This window comes from Odontesthes bonariensis, chromosome 11 (assembly GCF_027942865.1).
Source record: "Odontesthes bonariensis isolate fOdoBon6 chromosome 11, fOdoBon6.hap1, whole genome shotgun sequence".
NCBI lineage: Eukaryota > Metazoa > Chordata > Actinopteri > Atheriniformes > Atherinopsidae > Odontesthes > Odontesthes bonariensis.
This window is the reverse complement of record NC_134516.1, coordinates 25,531,186-25,543,105: the sequence shown is the minus strand read 5'-3', so window position 1 is coordinate 25,543,105 and position 11,920 is coordinate 25,531,186. Positions and strand designations below refer to the sequence as shown.

Here is an 11,920-nt window from a genome sequence, read left to right as displayed (position 1 = left end):
AAAACTGAGCAACAAATGTTGTCAGTCTAAAGCTGAAATACAAAAGAATACTGCTCCTTATGTGGAACAAACCAAACTCCAGAGAAGCTGGAAGCACCACTGCGACTGAACTTGTGACATCATCACAGTTTACGCAACTTCCTCCAACATCTATGTCTCTTGAGGCCTTTACAAAATATATTTCTGACACTGATTTTTCTGATGAAGTGCTTTGTTTTATTGCCCCTTAAATGAAGCAAACAATGCCCTTGTTGTTTAAACTGCACCAGCGTTGATTTATCTCTGTAATATCTTGTGTTCTGTTCTGGGTGTTCATTCATTACAGATTGTCCAAATAGTGAAATCTAAGTGAAAAGAAGCCTTGATATAAAGCAGAGCTATTCATGATAAATGCTCTTAACCTGTTGTAGTTTCAGTGAATGTGATCAACACTCTGCAACTGGTGCATTTAAGGTGATTTCTATAGTTTATATAGAATTATTCTATAGTTTATATAAGTTACAAATGAGGATATAAAGATGCGGCTAACAGCAAAGCTAACAATAAGCTACATAGAAGGAAAAGCATCAGCCAGGCTCTGTCAGAGGTGAGAGTGTAGAAACAGAGTGCAGGTATAGAGGGAAGTACAGGTTAAGTGGTAGATTACATTTCTACACCTGAACAGGGACTTGAACCCTGGACCCTCAGATTAAAAGTCTGATGCTCTACCATCTGAGCTATCCAGGCCCTATGAGAGTGTGTCTGAGTGACAGCTGACATCTGAAACACTTCCTGAGTCCAAAGCTGTGACGCTGTTTTCTGAACAAACGCCTGGTTGATGTGAACTTGTGTTACAGCCACTGAGCATGAAGAAGAAGGCCTTCATGGAGGGAAACAGGGAGTTAAGGAGGAGTGTGAAGAAAAAAGGAAACTATCTGCAGCAGAACAGTGTGAGGGATGTGTGGTCAGGAATGGAAAAGCTCACAGGCTTTGGGATAATGTGGGATCAGACAGATGGAAGAGTTCAGACAAACTCAGCATGCTGCTGCCTCCTGCTACAGACCTCACATCCTCCATGTACCAACAGCTTCCCTGTCACACCTCAGCACATCTACATGAAACTATCACATCTATAGGAAAATAAACTATCGCCTCATCTGGATACAAACAAAAGAAATGATTGTGGATTTTAGGAGGAGCAGCAGTCAGCTGAACAGCGTCTCCATCCTCGGTGAAGAGGTGGTTGAGGATTACAGATACCTGAGGGTTCACCTGGACAGCAGACTGGACTGGAAATGCAACACTGAGGCTGTCTACAAGATGGGACATTCAGTAAACTATTCCTATAACTGTATGTATGCTAACTGAGTTGGCATGGGTTGGTGCACTGAACACATGTTACAGAGTTTAATATTTCTGCATCTTTTAGTAAAAACAGGAAAGAATGAGTGTATATTTCCAGCCAAATTCCCAATAAAGCTGCTCTCATCCACATATTTTTCTGTTTCTTTTGTCAGACGGCTAAACTGAAAATCAGCCCATTAAGACTACGTGTCAACTCGTGGTCACTTAAAGCATGTCCAGACTGTCGCTCTGCTCTAATAAAATCCTGATTTCGTCCTGAATGTCCATGATCAAGATAAAAATGTGTAACATACAGAACAAAAAGCATCCATCTCCAGCTGAAAACATGAAACCTGCAGACTACAAATAAAATGTTCCACTGGGGTGACTCAAATGTAACCTCTCTTCAATGCATATTCAGAACTTATTTAAATCTCTTCCAGAAAAACTCTTGTTTTGATCGTTTTCTTTAAAATAAAGATTTTTAAAAAGCTAATTGACCATGTGCTCTGTTTTACATATAACATCAGTTATAGAGGTAAACACGCAAAGTTGGCATATTGACAGGTTTCAAATATATTTTTCAGTGGCGGCCGTGCTTTGGCTCACTGGGCCTTCAGTGCGGGTTTACCGTCCATTCAGAGTCGCTATTTAAATCCGCTTACAAATCTCGGTCCCGCTACAACCAGAAGCGTGTGCTGTTCAGCCAGTTCCGCTACAGCCCAACAGAATCTGAGCCAGACCACGGCAAAACATCTCAGCACAAGGTTCAAGTTCAGAGCGGCTTCTGAGGATCTTTCTGGTGAGGCTCATTTTCCTCTGCATGTGTGCTCTCTGTAGCTGCTGGTAGGTGACTGACTTTCTTTGTCTTGCAGATCTGCATGTTCTAGAGGCATCGCTGCTGCTGCCGCTTGAATAAATGGCTTTAACTTGAATACCTTGTTGCACCATCAAATGGCTCCTAGCCGTCTCTGGGTCCTCCAGTTGTGGGTTGGAGGGGATAGTTGAGGGCCTGACAGGTTGACATGACTTAATACTATAAATAAGCTGTTGGCATTAACGTAAGGACAGTATCTGCTCAAAGGTGAGCTTGTGAAGGTCTTGACGGCTTCAGCTTGGAATGTATTCCCAACTAAAAATGGCTGAAAAGCCAACTGCAGCTCTCTGACAGCAGTGGGTAAAGGTGTGGCCTTGAGCTCTATCAGAAGATTCCACTGCTGCATATTGTGCTGAGGGGGAAACCTTTACGCTCTGTAGCAATCCTCACCCTACAGCTCTGGGTAAGGGCAGACCCATCAGATGCTGGGGCCATGTGAAACCTGGACAGTAGTTTCTGCAAGTCCATGACCGAGGATGGCTTCATAACTATCTTCTGTGGCTGCAAAGGTTTGTTACTTTGAAGACTTGTAATGAAGCTTGTGCTACACAAATCAAAAGATGTGGCAGCTACTTTTAGTGAAGTGGCTTGGGAACAAAATTTATTGGCTCAATGTTGTCACTTACTCACTCCCTGGAAGTAAGTTGGATCAGGTGGTTGGGGGCAAACATCTAGTGGAGGACCCTGTTCATGACATCTTAAACACAAAGCAGAGTATTTTTGTTAAATCTATACATTACCAATGAGGTTGGGTCACGGAAACTGAAAGGAGCCTCACTAGCAGAGGTGTGGCCAGAAGGTCATCATTGCCTATCAGGACAGTAGCATAGGACCTGCTTGTGAATATTAGCATGTAGGGAAAAATTAAAGCTGAAGAAAAAGGCCTTTTGTGTTGGGTTGTTCAGGAGGTTGACCTGAAGCAGGTACCAGGTGGCCAAAAGGGCTGCATCATCAGTAGCTGCTCAAGCTAAAATTCAGGGATGGGAAGAATTTGTCATCTGTTCCCATTTCTTTGGTTGCATCTATAAAATAACAGTTTGACATGCATGAAATGGCATTTTTGCAGAAAACGGGTGATTCCCTGAGATGCATCTGGACCTTCAGCTGTTCAGTGAAGCCTCATCAGAAATGGTCTCCATGGAAGGGTGGCTGTCAAGAGGCCGTTCATAAGGAGGGGAAACGGGGAGAAAAGGCTGAGCTATGACACAAGAAGTGGACTGAAAATCAGTGGCAACAGGTCTGATGGAGGGATGAGTCCTCCCCAGAGCCCGGGGAGGGTTAGAATAAATGTATTAAATAAATCAAACAACTCTCATGGATTCTGTTCATTACATCAGATTTTACAGATCAAACATCTGTTTTGTTCTACATTTGGATGCAAGAAGGCGAGCCAGGTGTTGGAATATATTCAGTTAAGTCGTGAGCTGTACAACCACACAGTGGACTGTGCACAAAAGCATTCACTATCCTGTCTGGAACATGAACAAACATGTGTGATTAATACTGGGCATAATGCAACATCAAATATTCCATCTATATGTGAGAATCAGATGTCTTACCTGGTCGTCCCTACAGCAAGGACACTGCCTGTGGGGACTACTTGCACATAGTCGACATATACTGACATATAATTAAAAGAAAAACTTCTGTGGACTTGTTTCCACACTTTAAGTCACTCACATTGTTAACCTGCAGGTTGCAGTTTAAATATGAACATGATAAAGTCTGGTCTTTGTTGGATTTTATGAAAGTAATTATGAGGACAGATGATGTAAACTACTGTAACAAATGTTAGTTTTCAGAATTAAAACAACCTGGGGATATAAATATTCTCATTTTCATATATAAATATGAAGTTCAGGTGTGACAGTCAACATTTTACAGTAAAAAGTACTTTCTCAGAAACTTAGACCCATATTAAAAAAGAGCATTATTCAAATAGACACATTTTCCCTTTTAAATGAGTTAAAAATGAAACTTTAACTTCAGTGTATTTTCAGTACAGTTCCACCTCACTAAGAAACATTTGAGAAACAGTTACAGATATGAACAAAATGATGGCACAATGTGCTTTAAACATTTAACCTCCGTTATGTCCTGTTTAATCAAGTTCATCTGAAATAAATCTAAGATCTCCTCCATATCACTTAATAAAAGAGCAGCTCTGCATCATGTTGTCTCACGTTTCTACATCTCAGCTCAGATATTAATCTGAGCTTTAAACATCTCAGAGTGCGCAGAAGGCAGTTAGCGTGACTTTAGGAAGAATACACCCTCTGCTATGTTCCAAACACATCCATGCTTCTAGATCCTCTGGATGAGAGAGCTGCAGAGCTCCTTATTCCTGCCAAGGAGTCAACATTATGTTAGAGTTATTTCCAGAACTCAGCAGGTTAACTTACTAAGACTCCAGTCTTATGTCACGCTGAGCTCACTTTTTTCCTTTTGAAACCCAACTAGCAGCTCCCACTAGTGAAGTGCACAAGTGATGTGTTGGACCCCAATTTCATGGCTGTGACGACTTTGTGACGTATTAGAACCGAGGTTATAACCTGGAGTCCTTCAGACCAAATCTCTGTCACTCCCCTCACACTCCCCAGCCAGAGATTAGGGGCCCACAGTGATCTGCAGGACTTTGGTCCAGATGTTTAACACCGTATCTGACCAAGCGTAATTCACCTTCTTTAAAACATCCCATGTTCATTCCTCACATGTTGCAACAAACCATTTTAAATGTCAGAAGTGTTCATTTTCAGAGCTGAATTGAATGCAGCACGATCTGACTGGGTCCCAGGTGAGGTTTATGAGTGTAATTAGAGCAGGTAGAGCACCAATATAAAGTCAGCTGCAGCCTCAGATGAGTTACAGCACAAAGCTTCTCTCAACAGCAGTCACTAGATTGCTGTTTTTGACCAGTTTTATCTGAATTGTGTTGCTTCTGTTTTGTCTTGTTCAACATGTTGTTTAAGGTTTTCTTCAGGTGAGTCTTCATGTTTAATGGTTTAGGTTTTTGTTCTCCTATATACTAAAGTTTCTTTCTTTTCTTTTGAAATCCAAACAGGATTTCCTGGCTTTGTGTCCTGCTCTTCAGCATTGGAACATGTTATCCCCCCCAGAAAAGCAAGTATATCAAAATTTAGGTGCAGTTTATATAAAGGCAGCCAACATGGGAAGTTGTTTAGTCTGGACATGCTCAACCCATGATGTTGGTAGGAATGAGAGGGAAGAGGGTCTGCAACTATATTAATCATGCAGCACCAAATCTTACAATATATTAGACTTCAGGTTTAATGACCCACTTGAACTGCAAATACTCCTTTAGCTTTGTTTATTGTTACTAAACATATTGGCAGTGATACAGAGGCTACTGACAGCACGACTAACCATGCTGTCATACTTTGCTTCAACTAATTTCTGGGCTCAGGTCAAAACAGTGGGTCCTCTGGCTCTGGTAGTAGCACCTCCGGGTCTGGCTACGGCGGCGGCTCCTCTGGGTCTGGCTACGGCAGCGGCTCCTCTGGGTCTGGCTACGGCAGCGGCTCCTCTGGGTCTGGCTACGGCAGCGGCTCCTCTGGGTCTGGCTACGGCGGCGTCTCCTCTGGGTCTGGCTATGGCAGCGGCTCCTCTGGGTCTGGCTACGGCAGCGGCTCCTCTGGGTCTAATGCTGGCTTTACTGCGCAGGACGCAGACTTTGCTCGTTTCCTTGCTGCCCTAATGAACTTGAAGATCGACAGTTCTTTCCCACAGTCTGTCTGGACCTCCGACCAGATCCCTAAGGACACATCTGAGACGCGCACTGTATACCCTTCATCCCACGTCGTCCAGTCCAGCAATGGCTACCAACGAGCCCGCGACTCCAGTTCGTACGCCAAATACTCCCAGGATGCTTTTGACCACGCTGATGCCAAGACTGGGTCTAAAGGGCAGAAGTTGTACTAAGGTAAAGCTGGACTAGTGTCTGAAGTATTGAGACCCCTGTATCAATACTGACCCCTTCTGTTTTCTGCAGGTGACTCTCATGGACACTTCCATGGAGATTCCAACCTGTGGCTGAACTCTGGCAAAATAAACTTGACCAATAATATGTGGTCTGTGTATTGAATACTTTAACTCGAGGTTTGTTTTCACTTCATAGAGGCTTTGAGTCTTCACCACACCCACTGAGGCTGACTCTGCTTTTGAAGCGCAAACTGAATACTTCTGCTTTAAATTCCACCACTACATGTTTCCTTCTCCTCATGGTTGAATTGCATTACACAAACCCAGACCAAAATAACTTGATGAAGCTCAATACAGTGGCCCTGCTTGACCTTGCACCATGAAGGTGCCTCAGTTAAATCTGCACTCGCTGGCCTTTTCCAAGCTTTAATTGCATGTGACTCGTTAGCCTATGCTACGTAACCTTGCCCCTCTGCTTGGCACCACTTGGTGTCTTCTGTGTGCCTCATCAGAGCCATACATCCCTCTTAACCAACTGTCTCGACTTGCCCTCTGTATGTGCGGCCTTGTTCATCTCACCTGGGACACCAGCTGGAGGGCTGACACTGCTTCATACAGACTCGGTCCTTAACATGGCATCACATCTTCCCATGTTGGTTTTCATCCTACACAAGACTTAAATATCTCCTCTGCTTTTGTTTTCCTGATTCTACCACATGTGGAAGATGCATTTTCAAATTCCCTCGAGTGCAAAGCTACATGATCAATTTGCAAAATATTTTTTTAACTCCTTCGATTCAGATCACTTGCTATTAAACTAGCAATAGTTGGCACAATGAAACTTTCAAAGTACTCTCCAATACGGCCCTCTAGAAAAGGTCTCCAAATAGTTCTAGCAGAGTCTCAGTGAATGGAAGTGTGGAAATTATTAGACCTTTTGCTGACTGGACTGGAGAGCTGTCCAGGGTGTACCCTGACTCTTTCAATTGGCAGCAGGGATAGGCTAAAGCAGAGATACTCATTATGCGGCTCCTCAAGCGTTAATTGGTGGCTCGCACTCGCATAGTAGCGTATAACAATTTGATAACAATACATTTTTTCAAATAACATACAGCGAATACTGCACAGTATGAAGTATTTTTATTAAGGCTTAATGGTGTTTCCTAAAGGGGGCACTGTTAAACCTGGCAACGCAGCCCGCTTAAACCACCGTCACACTTGACCGCAGTGCACGCTAGCTCCATTAGCGAGATGCAGGCACAATGGGTCGGTTTTTAATTAAAAAAGGACTAAACCATGCTCATCTTGAATGTCTCACTATGATTACAACAAACTACTAATACAACATGAAAGTCAAGGACATGCAAAATGTATTGGCTGTGTTGTTCCTTTTTTGTGGGATGTTTTATATGTAGAAATGCATATTTGCAAAAGGGGACTTAGTATGTGTTCATAAAAGTGGCTCTTCCCTTGATTTTGCTCTGCCAATGTGGCTCTTGTGAAAAAAATAGTATCACTGGGCTAAAGGCTTCCACTACCCTAAACTGGATACATCGAGTAAAGTAAATGGATGGTAAGATAGTTCTATACTTCTACAGTGAGGAACCTTGGAGTTTTTTTTGACCAGAATTTATCATTCAATGCACATATAAAACAGGTTTCTAGGACTGCCTTCTTTCACCAACAAGTTGCCTTTTAAAGCACAATAGTAGGTACAGGATAGGGTTGTCAAAGAATATTCTAAATTTGAATAGGTTTTAAAAACAGACATTGAAAGGTGAAAATGATTCTCAAATGTGGAAAAACATCTGCGCAGCCGCCGTCTGCCTTGAGTCGGCACACTGCATGACGGGGTCAGGTCACAGGAGTCGCACTGTCTGGTAAAGCATCACTGCTGAAAGTTGATCACATGAAGATGGCAGAAAGTTCAGAACACAACTCTGCCGCAGACACAACGAAAGTGATTTTAACCCCCAAAAATATATAAAGCCCCACCTGGAAATACTTCAGATTTTGGTCATTTGAGGGAAAAATTTTGGAGCCTTGAGACAAAGTTGCACAAGCTACAGTTAGCTTATCAGTTGACCACCAGCAACATGAGGTTAATTCTTTAAAAAGTTCACCCAAATGGACTTGGCATAACATGAAACAAATTGTTAAATGTTTAAACTTTAATAAACTACCTGTACAAGTAGTTAAGTCTGTTTGTCCCGTTATTGATGTAAAGCTGCCATTGCCTGGCAGTTTGGCTGATTGAAAGCCCCCAGATGCGCATGTGTGTCATTGACATATGCCAATACAGATGTCTGAAAAATTGGTTTTAGAACGAATAGTCAATCATTTTTGACAGCCCTGGTATATGGATACCCAGCGACAAAAATAGAAATTGTGTTCATTATCCACTGGCTTGCCATTACTTTAGCATGCCATTGGCAGGATTGGGGGGAAAAAAAAAACCCAGACAAGGTCATTATATGACAAGACTGCCGAAGACAGCACTGGCTGTGGCTTAACTGCAGAAGAATATTTAAGGAGTATCCAGCCAAGTATTTCAAGCACAATGTTGGCATGGCAAGACTTCAGGTTGGCTACCGTGCACTCAGCAACCTATAGAAGGGGTTGTGTCTGGCTGCCATGTACAGGTGTAGAGAAATGGCTGTAAAGGATGCTGTAGCTGATCGCTATAGTCAACTGAGCAACTATTTAACACTTCCATAGCAATTCCTCTCAAGATGCAGACCTTTGAGAAGCCATGTTTGAAACCAAAAGCAGAACGTCCAAGTCAAATATGACAGGTGATGCCTGCCATTTGCCTTGAACCCAGATGGTGTTCACAGGACATTGTTTCCCTTAGTCAATCACTCTGAAGCAAGATCATTTGACAAGATTTTATTCAAAGGCTAAAAAGAATCTTGTGCCGTTGGATTCAGCTTTCCAATCTGAAACAGAACCAGATTAGTTAAAGCATTGAGATAAAGACATTTGCAGGTACCACTCTCAACATACCCTCTGCACATCATGTTCAGCTCTAGCGGGCACTTGGGAAGAACTTTTTCTGCTGCCCAGAACCATGGCTGTCAGTAACATGCTCCTTCAAGTAGTGGACATCCTGAAAGTAGTCTTTGCCCTTCTCATGCTGCTGGCTGAAGGTGCTGTAGGTTCCAGAGGGGTACAAGCCGTACAAAAGCCTGTAGTCAAAGTTAGGAGAGCCACCCACACCAAAGCGTGGCACCAGTACGGTTGCGGATCCCGGTCCAGACCCTTGGCGGTCATCCGGGTAGCCGAATTCCTCCGTCTGCTGCTGGTAATTCCCGAGTTCAGCTTCCTTGGTGACACTGGAGGTCTCCCCTGACTGGAGGACAGGGCCAGGTGGTGACAGAGGGGCTGCAGGGAGAACGTCAGTGAGGCTGAGGGCTTGGGCTGACGCATCCTCAAAGACTGAGGGAGCAATAGCCCACTGGGTTTCTGTGTGGAGACATTTCACAATTAGTCCTTTTCACAGCAGAAGTTCAGAAAGCACAGAGTCTTAACATCAGTTTCTTAGGATGTAAAGTTAAAAGCCCCAACCCCCTCTAGAGACTTTGAGCTTTTAATGAAAAGTACAGGTGCAATGCACAGGTTTCCCTTTGGTGCCCCAGTAAGGCCGCTTAAAGTGAAGGGCCTTTCCTCCAAGTAGAAAGGAGCCATTATTACACACCTGAGCATCATTTTGTGTTTTAATACACTTCTTAATTTTTTTTAATTCAAACTAAACACGGCAGGTTTCTGCTTCAGAATAGAGCTAGGCAAGATTTGCTAGTGGCTACATGAAAACGCACAGACACCTTTAGGCTTCCAAACATATTTTGGGCCATCTACACTCCAAGCAGAAGATTTACCTTGTGGTCCAGATTGGGCAGCTCCAGGTTGCAGAGCGCCAGCGTCAGATCCTACGTCAACAGGCACATAAGTGACAGTAGAGTATCCTGTTGCAGGCAGGCCAGAGCTCAAGCTGCTCAATGCTGGACCCGTCTGAACAGCCTGTGGGACACCAGAAGCTTGCACAGCCATTTGCACGGGCACAACGGAGCCAGAGCTGCTGAATCTTGGGTCTGCCTGAAGAGCACCTTGGACAAAGCCAGGAGCCTGGACGAAACCGGGAGCTTGGACAACCAGTTGCGTTGGCACAAAGGAGCCATAGCCACTGAGTCTTGGGTCTGCCTGAAGAACAGGTTGACTTTGACCAGAGACCAGCACAGGTGTTGCCATATAAACGTCACTGGAAGCAGTGTTGGGCACGGTCACCGGGCGGCCAGCGGCTGCTCCCTGGTAAGAGCCAAAATTACCTGCAGCTCTTGTGCCGCTGCTGCTCTGGCCTGCTGATTTTGAACCTGGGTGCATGAGAACAAGTTTAGCAGAAACTAATTCAAGCAAGCATGTAATGTTTTACCACAACAGATGATAGCACACCTTTAGTGGGAAAACCCCATGTAGCAGCAGTCAACAAGGCAAAGAGGGAAACCCTGAAATTATGTACAACAAAGAGTAAGAATGCAATATTAACTAATGTTTCCAATCAATCAAACAAAAACTGTAAAAGACAGCTTGCGCTTATACCTCAGGAAGAACCCAGCAGCTGTCATGGTGAAAACAAGCTATGAGAGGAAACACCAAGGGTGAAGGTTTATAAATAATGCCACAGACCAGCCCAGACCAATCAAAGCTTAACGTGCTAACAACAGACAGCTGCTTGTGAGGGACTATCAGGACAGGTGGACGCTGGAGGCTCATCTGGTTGCTCTGGTATCAGCCTCATTGTCTCCTCTGGCCTCCACCCTCCTGTCTGTGCTAAAGGCACTTAGTCACTGCCAAATATTTTACCGTTGTAAAATAGCTCTACCCAAATTGTCGTAATTCTCAGATTTTCTATTTCAGTTAAACGTAGAAGCTGGAAATAACATCCTAGATGTTGAGTTTTCACACCGACCCACTGACACATTTAACAAGTTAACTGAGGCCTGTAGAGTCTGAGATGTAGCTCTTATTGGTCCTTTAAAGGAGACATGTTTTGCCCTTTTTGGTACAATTTCCCGAGGTCTTACTGAAATGTATGAGACAGGTCAGGAGCTCCTGGTCTTATTGGCCAAGTTTTTCCCCCAAAAGTGTATTTTATTTCCTAAACATGATGCTTTTCTAACTTTAACCCAGTACTTTTAATGTTTTACACCTTTCGACCAAGTAGTTTTGGAAAAAAAGGTGAAAAACGAATGAAGGGAACAACGGTCTCACAGCAGTTCAAAGACTGGTGTCAAACACAAGTCCCGTGTTTAGGAGATGGTTGACTATCCTCTGCATCCTTTTTAATCTCCTGACTTGGTCAGTGTTACTTGTTGATAATCCAGCGGTGCAGGATGATGTTTCCTGTTAGTTTTGGCAGAACTGGTGCTCAGCTGCTGGCACAGAGGAATAACTGGCCCAGCAAAGAGCCTCCAACAAATAACCAACCGGATGATCCAGAACTTCCTGCAGCTACACAAAGATAAAACAGAGGTCATTGTCAGCTGTTAAAAATCTGAGCTCAGCTTCAGTCTGTGATGTTAAAAAGCACAAACCAAGCAGGAATCTGTGTGTTATTATGGACTCAGAGCTGAGCTTCAGCAGCCAGATCAGCTCAGGACAGTGTTTCCCAACCTTTTTTGGCCCGAGTACCCCCTCACACATACAAAGCGTGCGATGATTCTTCAAAAGTAGAGCAACACAGTGGTTATTACATGAAAATCATTTTATTTAATATCCTTAACT

The 11,920-nt window shown here is 43.6% G+C and overlaps 1 non-coding gene across 1 annotated transcript; it reads right to left on the bottom strand.

Annotated features, from left to right (window-relative positions):
* Nucleotides 1-653: 653 nt before the first annotated feature.
* On the bottom strand, nucleotides 654-726 carry trnak-uuu (transfer RNA lysine (anticodon UUU)). Its single transcript has one exon. It is a non-coding gene; the product is annotated as a tRNA-Lys (tRNA).
* Nucleotides 727-11,920: the final 11,194 nt, after the last annotated feature.